The sequence below is a fragment of the Vicia villosa genome, unplaced genomic scaffold (assembly GCF_029867415.1).
Source record: "Vicia villosa cultivar HV-30 ecotype Madison, WI unplaced genomic scaffold, Vvil1.0 ctg.002440F_1_1, whole genome shotgun sequence".
NCBI lineage: Eukaryota > Viridiplantae > Streptophyta > Magnoliopsida > Fabales > Fabaceae > Vicia > Vicia villosa.
Genome location: NW_026705926.1, coordinates 55,668 through 67,263, shown reverse-complemented (window position 1 = coordinate 67,263; position 11,596 = coordinate 55,668). Strand labels below are relative to the sequence as shown.

General features: G+C 38.4%; 1 long non-coding RNA gene across 1 annotated transcript; it reads right to left on the bottom strand.

The window, feature by feature from the left end:
• Positions 1–661: 661 nt before the first annotated feature.
• LOC131638818 (uncharacterized) lies at positions 662–2,445 on the bottom strand. Its single transcript, XR_009294779.1, has 4 exons — positions 1,501–2,445; positions 1,245–1,416; positions 1,018–1,092; positions 662–934 (listed from the first exon to the last, which is right to left on the bottom strand). It is a non-coding gene; the product is annotated as an uncharacterized LOC131638818 (long non-coding RNA).
• Positions 2,446–11,596: the final 9,151 nt, after the last annotated feature.

The following is an 11,596-nucleotide window of genomic DNA, read 5'->3' as shown; positions in this document are numbered from 1 at the left end:
CTCCATCAACGCACCGAGCAAAAGCAAATTGTCTCTCTCTAGCAGCTCGACAACCAGTTCTTCATAGACACCTTCAGAGATCAGAAAGAGCATGAAGCCTCGTCGTCCGCAACGGCCAGCAGTTGCACCCCAAAATTTGCCCTCTTTATTCGTGCCATACATTATCAACGACGTTTATTTCGTCGTCCGAAAATCAAATAAAAATAATAAATAGTTTCTTATATGTGGTGTTTGCAATCGTTAATTAATCTAAGATTCATTGGATTTCATGCTAAGAGGTTCTTAAGTGTTTCAACTCTTCTCTTCTTCGAGGATTCCTCAATGCGTTACCGTTATGTTGGATTGAAGCCGTGTGAATCGTGGAATAAAGAAATAAAGTGGTGATCAAGGCAATTGTTTGCTCTCTTCGTTGCTTATGACTTGTTGTTTATAATGTGAGTGGATTTGAGACTGAAGTTAGGAGTACATTAAGAATGCAAGTTGATTTGGGTTTGAAGTTGATTAAGTGATTCCATGAATTCAAATTTGTGTTTGAGATTAATTGATTGGATTCAAGTTCTTAAGCTCATGATTTGTCGAGAATTAATTCAAGCTTGCTAAAGTGGAAGATTTATTCATATGTTTTTCGGTACACAAGTTTCGAGACTCGAGTTTCAAATATGTTCAATACAAGATAAAAATTCAAATGTTCATTACCCCCATTCAAATGTCCATACAAACATCCATTACAATCATCCATCACAATCACAATACATATCCATTAGAAAAAACAAAAGTTACAAAAGGTATACAAGAATATTCCTAGTCCATTGTTCTTATCCTATTTCACCACACTTCAACAGAACCGTCCACAAAATAAACCAGCAGCTTGCAACTTCCGCCTTCAAGTCACACCTACAAAGTAATTGAACAAGTTTGCCAAAATAGCATCCACCTGAAAACCGGCACGAAAACTATTAAGTAGTTGAACCGTAACTCAAACCGCATCGGTTCGACTGCAGATAAACCGAATCAGACCTGCACAAACAAAGAGAAAAAACGGTTCAGCACCCTGCCATAAAACCGCCCCTTGCAAGAACAAATAAACGGAGTCTGCACATGGAAAAGAAAACCGAAACCGGTTCAGAAGAAAAGCTAACAGAGAATTCCAACTCAAAAGAATCATAACAAAAGGAGGGATTCAATCTTCAACATATAACAAGAATCGTAACAGAACAAAGGAGGGGATTGATAACAGAACTCACCTGGAACCGAATCGTAACAAACTTTTGACTCCCTCCATCTTCATTCACAAAAGCTTCAACAAACTTCAAGAACCTCTCAATTTTGATCACCTCACTTCAATCTCAACACGTAACAAACTTTTCGATTCACCATCAATTCTCTTCACGAATTCTCCAGGAAACTCACAAAAAGCTTCACAAAAACTCTCCAATCTTCAACCATCATTCAATCGGTAACAGAAAAAGAGAGAAAAGAACGTAAAAAACTGTGACTCACCGGTAACAAACTTTCCCTGACCAATTCATCATCTTCAAGCTCAATCTCAACCTTCAATCTCAAACTGCTTCTCTTTCGATTTCTCTTCACTCTCCACCAAGGATTCTCTCCCTGCACTCTTGACAATCGGCAGAAGAACCACTTCAACATCACCGTGAATCATTATCTTCACGCATCGTTACCACAACAAACAGACAGAAGTGAAAATTGAATCGGAAGAAGAAGAAATCGAACCACAAAACTACGGATTCACGCTCAGAATCGACTCCAATAACAACACATCTGCGTCAAATCTCCACGCCCGATTCTACAATGTCACTGCAATCACATAACCAAAAGTTGAAACAGAATTGGAGGGGAATGTAACAGAAAAGTGTAAGAGAAGAAGGAGAGTAATTCACCTTTAATAGAAGGCAACAAACTCTCTCTGATTGGATTCACTAGATTCGTTCTTCATCAGTTCCATTCAACTCTTCGATCTTCACCATAATCATTGTTCATCGATTTTGCATAATCATGCCATCTTCTCCATTGAACCACAAACAATTTCAAGCACGTACTCGTCGTTAAACCTTCAACGGATTCGACCTTCAATAACCTCATCACCTACGGCATCCACAACGCAACGACCTCCAATTCGTGTCACTTCAACAACCACTGCATAATCAACTACAATTGCAACATCACCATCAACAGAGAGGAATCTGAATGAAGCTCAAGACAAAATCGAGAGTCTAAGAGCGGAGATTCGAGAGAGGTTGAGACGAGAGACGAGGCGGGAATTTGATCGGAGAAGAAGGAGAGAGAACCGATCGGAGATTGAATCGGAGATATGAGAGAGCGGTGAGGCAGAACGAGATCGGAGGAGGACGTCGTCACCGTTCTCCGTCGCACACGAAGAAGGAAAGGGGAAGCGTGGTAATCTCATTTTGACCTAATTCCTTTTCATATGATTATCTCCTGCTTTTGTGTTTTAGTGTTAATTGACAGAAATTAATGGTATAATTGTTTTTTAATTGGGAATTAAAAGGAAAATCTGGAATTAATTGTTGTTCTGAGTTGAGATTAAGGAAAAAATCTGAAAAGTTAACATGAAAATCTGTGTGGATCAAATTCATTGGGCTTGCTGCATGAACCCCTACCTAGGCCTTTTGCTCCGTTTTTGGACAGAATTTTGCAAACACGGAAACAATTCCTTGGGCCTCATCAGCTTGGGCCTTGCGCCAGTTTTATTGGTGGCACCACTAATTTCAATTTTAAACCCCCCATGTACTTGGTCTTGCTTAGTTGTTTTACTATATTGTTTTCTAATATTGTTAGCATAATAAATAAATGAAATCATTGATATTTTTGCTATATTTTGACATGATAATAAAGCATAAAAATCAATAGTTTTTGTTAGATTTTAACATGATAAAAAATAATAAAAACATGTACTATTTTCCGTGTTAGATTTAATGTTTTGTTCTATTATTTGTTAGATAAAAATGTCACAAAAAACAATTTGCTCTTGTCAGATTTTGTTTTAGAATTTAATTAGAACTTAATTGCTAGTATTTTCTATAGCGGGCTTTCGTGTTACTACTGATTTGTTTGTTGAGATGTGCGAGGTACTTTGAGATCGCCTTCGATTGCGATTCGATTTGCTTCGTGTTCCACTTTTTTTGTGGGATACGAATTCGCTTCTGGTGCGATTGATTTGCGTCGTGTTCCACTTTATTTGTGGGACACAAACTTATTCCCGATCCGATTCACCTGATCTCTCATTCATTGAGATGTATATTTCTGTATTGCCTGGCTTGTGTTCTCTTGCAGGTTTGTGTGGTTATGCTCGACACGTGCCACATGTCGTTTGTGATTTATTTTCACGACGACGCTTTCTGACTGACTTTGCTTGGTACTAGCTTACACGAAGTATTTCGGACTTCTCTGCTTACGCTTGCTAGCTCATTGCGAATTTGCTATCCGTTCGGTATTGTCTCCTGGTCCCTTTTACCGCTTTCCGCATCATCCTATAACATGAGAAGTAGGACTTAGACATGCATCTGGCCAAGCCCTCGAAAGAGGCTCTGTTTTTGTTGGTGTGTTTACATTTGTGCTTTGCGGCAGGGAGTCACGGTGTAATAAGTCCTATATGGCACTCCGTTAAGTCCTCATGGAAGGCATGCGGAAAGGGTTAGCAATCAACCCCCGCCTAGTCTCATCGAGTCCGTTCAGTAAGCGCACGCTACGCATTGCTCGTTTCTGAAGCTGCACAAGATCTTATTATCGAGTATGTCAGGAAAAGGGTTCATGTAGCCGGACCCCCGCCTTTCCTATAGCTCGCGTCGCTCGACGTTGATGCTCGGTGTACGCACGCACCGTTTTCCTTTATGATCCGTGACAGCTTGGTTGCTGAGAGGGACTCACTCCTCTTGTCTATGGCCCGATCATTTTCGCGAGGTCTAATGCTTGGTTGACTTGGGCTGAGTTACTCCCCTTGGCTATGGCGGGACCGCTTTTCCACCATTCGGCCAGTGCCATTGGTTTGTTTGCTTTCGTCTCTCCCCGTAGGTTGATAGGCTAGTTTAGACTTGTACCCTTTGTATGATAACATTAGGTAGCAAGCTTTCCCCCCTTAGCTTAGGTTTTCCTCATGCATCCTTTAAAACGCAAACCACACTCTTTGATTTTCTTTTCTTAAGAACTTGTTATTTCCGCTCTATTCCTAGCATAAGTCTCCAAAGGTCGAGCAACAGAGTGCGAATGTAAGTCGTTCACCTAAAAAACACAAAACAAATAGAAACTAGTTAGCCGAGCTACGGTAGCTCTGATTCTGCAAAGCAGATACGTAGGCAGCAGGGTAGGGCCCGTGCGAGCATAATCCTTTCTTTCCCTACATTTTGCATTCATTTTAGTCCAGATTAGCGTAGATTTGTTACACACCCATAGATTTAGACACTAGCGTGGATACCATCGAGTACGATGGGCGCGAGGGGTGCTAGCACCTTCCCCTCGCGTAACCGACTCCCTTACCCTTTTCTCTGGTCGTGAGACCGTTGTTTTGTTTCGTGGTTTGCTGGCATTCCCTTCCTTTTCAGGATAAATATGTTAGTGGCGACTCTGTTATTTTTCGCGGTAGCGACACCAGCGACCAAGAGTGCGCAAACCCCCTTCGTCCTATCGTCGACGAGGACTTCGAGATCATCCTCCTTAGGGACGATCCTAATAGGGGAGTAAAGATCAGAGCATGCATACCCGATGTAACACCCAGAAATTTAGATTAATTATTCACTTAATTAATTTGGCATGAATATACAAGTAATCATGAAATATTCTATATATATGATGCTTTGGTGTTTTTATGTGAGTCATTATGAGGATTCATGATGTTTTGATGAATATGATGATTATGTGATGTTTATGTGAGTTATTGTGAAACATTTGAATATGTAATGTAATGTTGAGTCCTTATGATGGTTTGTGATTATCTGTGATGTTTGAGGGTATGATGACTTATGTGATATTTTGATAATTCATGTGATGTTGTGGTGATTTGTGTGATTCTTAGGTGTATTGAGGAATTTTGGAGTATTTTAGAATAATTTATAATAATTAGAATAATAAGTGGAATTATTTTAATTAGTAAAATAGAATAATATTGGTGTTAGAGATGATAAGGGCGAAATAGTAAATTATAAGAGGTTAAGTGAAGGGAAAAATAGGAAAGCCATATTAGGGGTCCTAGGGGTAAAAAGAGAAAAGAGGGAAGAATGATTCATTTTGTACGATCAAAGTTTAGAGAAGAGGCAAAGAGAAAGAGTTAGGGCACGAAGAACATGGAGGAATTCGTAGAGATAATACGACGGGAATCAAAGATAAATACAATATAAGGTAAGGGGAGTTTATAATTACTATTATAATTGATTTAGGGTCTAGATATTGTATGTTGTATTTGGGGTTTTTGTTGGATAGATGAACCTAGGATGAAGATTGAAGAAATTGGTGAAAATCATTATTTGAATATATGGATGGATGAATCCTTGATGGATGTATGAGGTTAGGACCTATAAATATGTATTATAGGCTGTTATAAATGTTATATAATCGTAGGATTTCAAATTGTGAAACTGGGGCTTTCTACGAAATCGAATTCGGAGGTACAAAAGGCCTCCAACAGTGAAAATCACACTTTCAAGTTTGTTGTGCTGTCAAATTTTTCGGGCAAACGAGGAATCACTAGGAGAGTGGTTCGAGAGGTTTAGCTACTACCTTGATTCACCAGGCGAGCCATCCCATTCGTCGGGCGAATAGAGTCAGAATCAAAATTTTGTAAAGGCCATAACTTGAGTTTCCGAACTCCATTTGATGCGTCGTTCGAAGCGTTGGAAAGCTAATACAATAAACTATATCCTGGTAAAATGAAATGAATCATAGGATTTAGTTTTATATAACATGTATTAGGATTGAGTGATGAGACGATGTAGTGATAACATAGTAAGTATGCTCTCCGCTATGAATTGACGTAACCACGTCATGATATTACTTGAGGTGTGTTTTCCTTATGATTATATGATAATGTTGTGATGATGATGATTATTTTACCTATGAATAGGTGATGAGGCCATGTGGTTATATACCAATATGTAACGTTTTCTATTATGAATTGATTTAGCTATGTCATGTCGTTACTTGACTTGTGTACTATGATGTGTAATGTTACTATGATGATGTATGTATGTACAAAACATGTGATGAGGTATGAATAACATGATTAATTGATGATGTTATAATGATGTGTGTAATATGAATCATGTGATGATGTATAATGAATGATTATGCGTTTTGATTAGTCGTGGTCGTATTTTATGTGGTGTTGCGCATCATGCATTCATAGCATTTGTAGGACTTTTGTCTAGTGAAGTTTGTAGGATATTTATCCAGTGATGTTAGTACGTCTTGGTTCACTTATGGCCTCAATACCATAATGTGGATTGAGTGCAACTTGTGAGGTTCTCTGATTCCGAGCGGGAACCGATCCTATTGGTAGGGATCTTGGAGAATAACGATGACTAAGTCACCAGTGATGTTTTAGTACCACATGCACAATACTTGGATTAAGTGATGTCTGTGATTGATTCTTGGAAGATGATGTTTGGTATATTTTAGGTGATGTATTTGAATGATTCTTGGATTTATGATGTTGTGACGTGAAGAACTGGTGATTGTTATTATGTGATGGAATGTGTTAAATGATGTTATATGATTGTTGTTTCCTTGATATGACTGCTATATCTATTCCTTGTGACTTTTATAATGATTATGATTTACTCACCCTTTATGTTTGAATGTTGCCTCTACATGGGTAATGCGTAGGTGATCAGGACTAGCTTATTAAGGAGTAAGGATAGCTCTAGATTTGTTTAGTTTTTCTGTAGAATAAAGGGTTTTGCTCTGATATGTAACATCAGGTTGGGATCGTATGATTTGAATACTTTAATTGTTTAAGAACATGATTCTATGAGTTACCATTAATGGTTTGAAGTTGATTTTGAGATTTAAATCATGAATGATGAAACGTGGTGGATAATTGTTACTTTATTTTAATGTTGAGATTTCGCTGCATGATATTTGAATTTATGTTGATGTTTCAAAAGAAAATTTAATTGTTATTATGTAGATAACATGTTTTATAGAGATGGATGATATATATATAGTGTTTTATGATGATGTGACACTCTTGTTGATGCTTAAATTTTAATAAATTGATTTAAAATTACTCGCAAAATATATATTGGGTAGAAAGGTGTTACACCCGAACTCGCAAGGAAATAGTTGAAAGCCTGCCTCAGGGAAAATGCAGACCTCTACCGAACATAGATAAGCTTGCTGATAATTCTATAGGTTTCAAACTTCTATCCTCCATGGACGCCTATTCCGGGTACAACCAGATCCCCATGGCAAAGGAGGACAAGAAGTACACGGCCTTCATTACCAAATCGAGCAATTATTACTACAACGTAATGCCCTTCGATCTGAAAAACATCGGAGCAACATACTAGAGAATGATGAACAAAGTCTTTCAAGGAGAGATCAGAGACATGCTCAAAGTTTACATGGACGACATGATCGTGAAATCCCAAGAGGAATCCGACCATGGTTGTAGTTTCTCTAAGATTAGCATGCATTTTGATAAAACCAACCTAGCTGAAACATGTTGATTAAAATGTCATATCATTCAGTTTTCAACATGTTGAACAAGATGTCAAAACATGACAGGTAGGACACTGTGTTTGCTGGAGCTGATCTGTCAAGTATATCAGCCGTTTTATTAGTTACATTATATTATGGAATATTCAGTTAGCTAATGTGTATCTAAGATTGATTCAGTCAGAGATATTCACACTTTCTATAATTGGAGACAATTTAGGAAAGGTTGGATTAAAAACCTATTTTATAGGAGATCAAGCAACAAAATTTGTGCAACTTCCTTGCTGCGATTTTAGGTCCAATTCAGTCAATACTAATTCTATAAATAGAATGGCCTAAACCTAGTTTTGAGTGGAACTGATATTTGTATTTTTAGGGTTCTAGGAATCCTTATTTTGGTTGTGTTGTAAGTTCCATGTTTGTTCATTCACAAACCTGTAGGTGTTGAATGGTTTTTAATCTCCGAAGTTGTTAAGCAAGGAGAGTAGTGTCAGTTCTCATAAAATTTTAAGCATTGAGAATGGTGTGTCTTGGAAGAGTGTTTTCTACTTTTAATTGTTTGTGGTGTTTGTCACGGGTTGTGACTATGGGGATTTGAGGAGGGCCTCATACCTAGGCGAGTCTTAGGTAGAAGTCATAAGAAGGGTAGTGATTAAGTGAGAAGTTGTAAACATGGGAGTTTAACTTCGAATTAATACTATCGTATATTGATTTCATCCCTGGCTCGGTAGCCCCTAAAGTAGGAAGGTTGTTCCGAACTGGGTAAACAATTCCTTGTGTCTTTTACCTTTCTGCATTATTTTTCGTTACTGCTGTCATCTTGTTCCATAAAATTTATCAACAGGTATTTATGTCGTGACATCTAATTCGACATCACATATCTGATACCAGAATTTCAATTGGTTTTATAGCAGACATCTTGCTCTGCATCTAGGTGAGATCTATGGAAGTTACTTTCTGGTACGATGGACAAGGAAGGAGGATTTTTGAACAGACCACCTGTTCTGGATAGAAGCAATTATGACTACTGGAAACCTCATATGGTTGCCTTCTTGAAATCCATAGACAACAGGGCTTGAAAGGCAGTTTTGAAAGGATGGAAGCATCCTGTCATTGTGGGAGCAGATAAACAACCCACTACTGAGCTAAAGCCGGAAGAAGACTGGGACAAAGAAGAGGATGAACTAGCTCTTGGAAATTCTAAAGCCTTAAATTCCATCTTCAATGGAATTGACAAGAACATCTTCAGGTTGGTGAACACATATGAAGTAGCCAAGGATGCATGGGAAATTCTTAAAACTGCTCATGAAGTCACATCTAAAGGGAAGATGTCAAAATTCCAACCGCTAATCACTCAATTTAAGATTCTAAGGATAAAGGATGATGAAAGTATTCACGACTTTCATATGAATGTTCTTGAGATAGCTAATGCGTCCAGTGCATTAGGAGAAAAGGTACCAGAAGAGAAACTGGTGAGAAATATGCTCAGGTCCCTTCCCAAGATATTTGACATGAAGGTGACTGCCATCGAAGAAGCTCAAGACATTAACCAAATGAGATTGGATGATCTAGTAGGATCCCTTTAGACGTTTGAGTTGAGCATCAATGATGGAGCTGAAAAGAAGAACAAAATAATAGCTTTTGTAGCCAACACTGAAGATGGAAATGGAGGAATGTGATCTGAGTTCAGATGAAGGAATATCCAATTCCATAGTATTGCTTGGGAGACACTTTAACAGGGGGATAAAGAAAATGGGCAGGAATCCAAGATCAAATGTCCAGAATAACTCGTCTGAAATTCATAATTCAAATGATGTTGGAAGAAGGAAAGCTGAAGAAAAGTCTTCTCAAGAAAACGGTAAACAGTGCTATGAATGTGAAGGTGTTGGATACATTAAACCTGAGTATTCTACATATCTTAAGAGACACAAGAAGGGCTTATCTGTAACTTGGTCTGAAGAAGACTATGAAAGTGATCTTGAAGAAGAATCTGCCAAACATGTAAATGCTTTAACAAGCATATGGACATCCGATGATGGTGGATCAACATATGATGATCTAGATGCTTCTTATAGATAATTGTGTCTCAGGAGTGCTGAATTGTGCCAAGAAAGGGAGAAACAAAAAGGTCTGTTATGCCAATTGAATGCGTTGAAGAAAGAACATCTGAGGACTATCTCTAGACTGGAAGAAGAGGTGACCTCTCTAAAGGTTGAACTTGACAAATTTCAAAAGTCTGTTAGAATTCTTAATAACAGGTCAGACTCGCTTGATGACATTCTTCGAGTGGGAAGAATGACAGGAGGCATGAGTGGTCTAGGGCCAAGTGAGAAAAATAAGTCGACTATAGTTTCTAGTCATCCCCAGACTGGATCAAAGATGTTAAATAAAATGTCTCAACATCTTGACAAGAAGAGTATGGCCTTTGCCTCGACCTCAGAAAATTCAAAAACCAAAGAAGAGATGACCCCTGAAAGCTCATTCAACGATCTGGCTCTGTTGAGAAAGCAGTTCAACAACATATCAAGGAAGCCCAGGTTGAATCATGAAGGGTATGAACAAGGAAAACAAATCATATACCTTAAGAAGCATGAGAAAGGCTCAGTTGTGTCATGGTCAGGGGAAAGGTGAGAAAACAAAAAGAAAACAGTCAAACAAGAAAATGTCACGACTGAAGCATGTGAATATGAAGAAGAAACTGATGAGTCTGATACTGAGTTATATGTTGGAGAACTTACTGTAAGAGAACTTGCAGCAGGATTCTCAGAGATGTGCTTAGAAAATGAAAAACTACGTAAGAGATTAATATAGCACATAAATGTTGCCGCTCTACTGTAGGATGAGAAAGAGAAGCTTGTGGCAATCATTGAAGATCTTAAAGAAGATGGTGTGTTGGTAAACTCAAACCAACATAACATGAATCAAATGAGAGGGAGGTCAAGTACTGGTACCACTGTGAAGGATGATAATCGTCAAAATGAAAAAAATCACTTAGAAAACAAGGAATATTGACTCTAGAGGCCAAGTTATGATGAAAAGTAAGGAGGTCTCTCAAAGGCAGAAGCAGAAGATGTCAAGACCTATGTCCCAACATCTGAAGATAGCACAGAAATGGTACGATAGTCCTCAGCATAAATACCTGAAATGCGATCATAGTGGCAAGTTTGGTAATTCAAAGGCTCCATGCTAGAATTTGATTGGATATCCCAAGCGTATGCTGTCTCATCAAAGGAAACATACTAATATGAATCCAAAGGCAAAGAAAGTTTCCATCCATGGGACATGTGTGAAAATTGTGTTTCGAGACATAAGCCATGCTATGTATGGAAGAAGATCCAAGTTTATGAAGGCTGAAGGCTCAAGAGGAAAGAAAGATGTAGGTGTCATGAGCGATAACCTCTCTAAGGCCAAGATAGTGAGTTCTGACAGGAATAAGTCTGAGGATTCCAAAGTCATATTTTGCAAGTCCAAAAGGAAGAGAACTGTGACCTGACCAGGTCCAAGGAGATATTGGACTCTACAAATATGATCTTTAGTGACTCTATAAAAAAATAGAACACAATTAAGACAACTGAAGCACCAGATGAAGTAAGTTCTGCTGAAGATGTCTCAACATCTGATATCGACATTAGAAAATCTAGTGCAAATGCTGAAGCTGAAGAAACTCATATAGCCGTGTTACCCTAGGATTTCGACTTACTAAATAAATGGGCAACTAAGGCCCAAAATTGGCAATTGGGCCTCAATTTGGTAAAAAAGGCCCTAAATTGGTAATGGGGCCTCACGTTAATATCTACATTACCAGGTGGGTCAAAGCGATTCGACCAAATAACGTTTAGTAGTCGAAGCTGTTCGACTAGGAAGATCGTCTGAGGTTTTAGCGTTCGACCAGACCAAAAGGATGCGA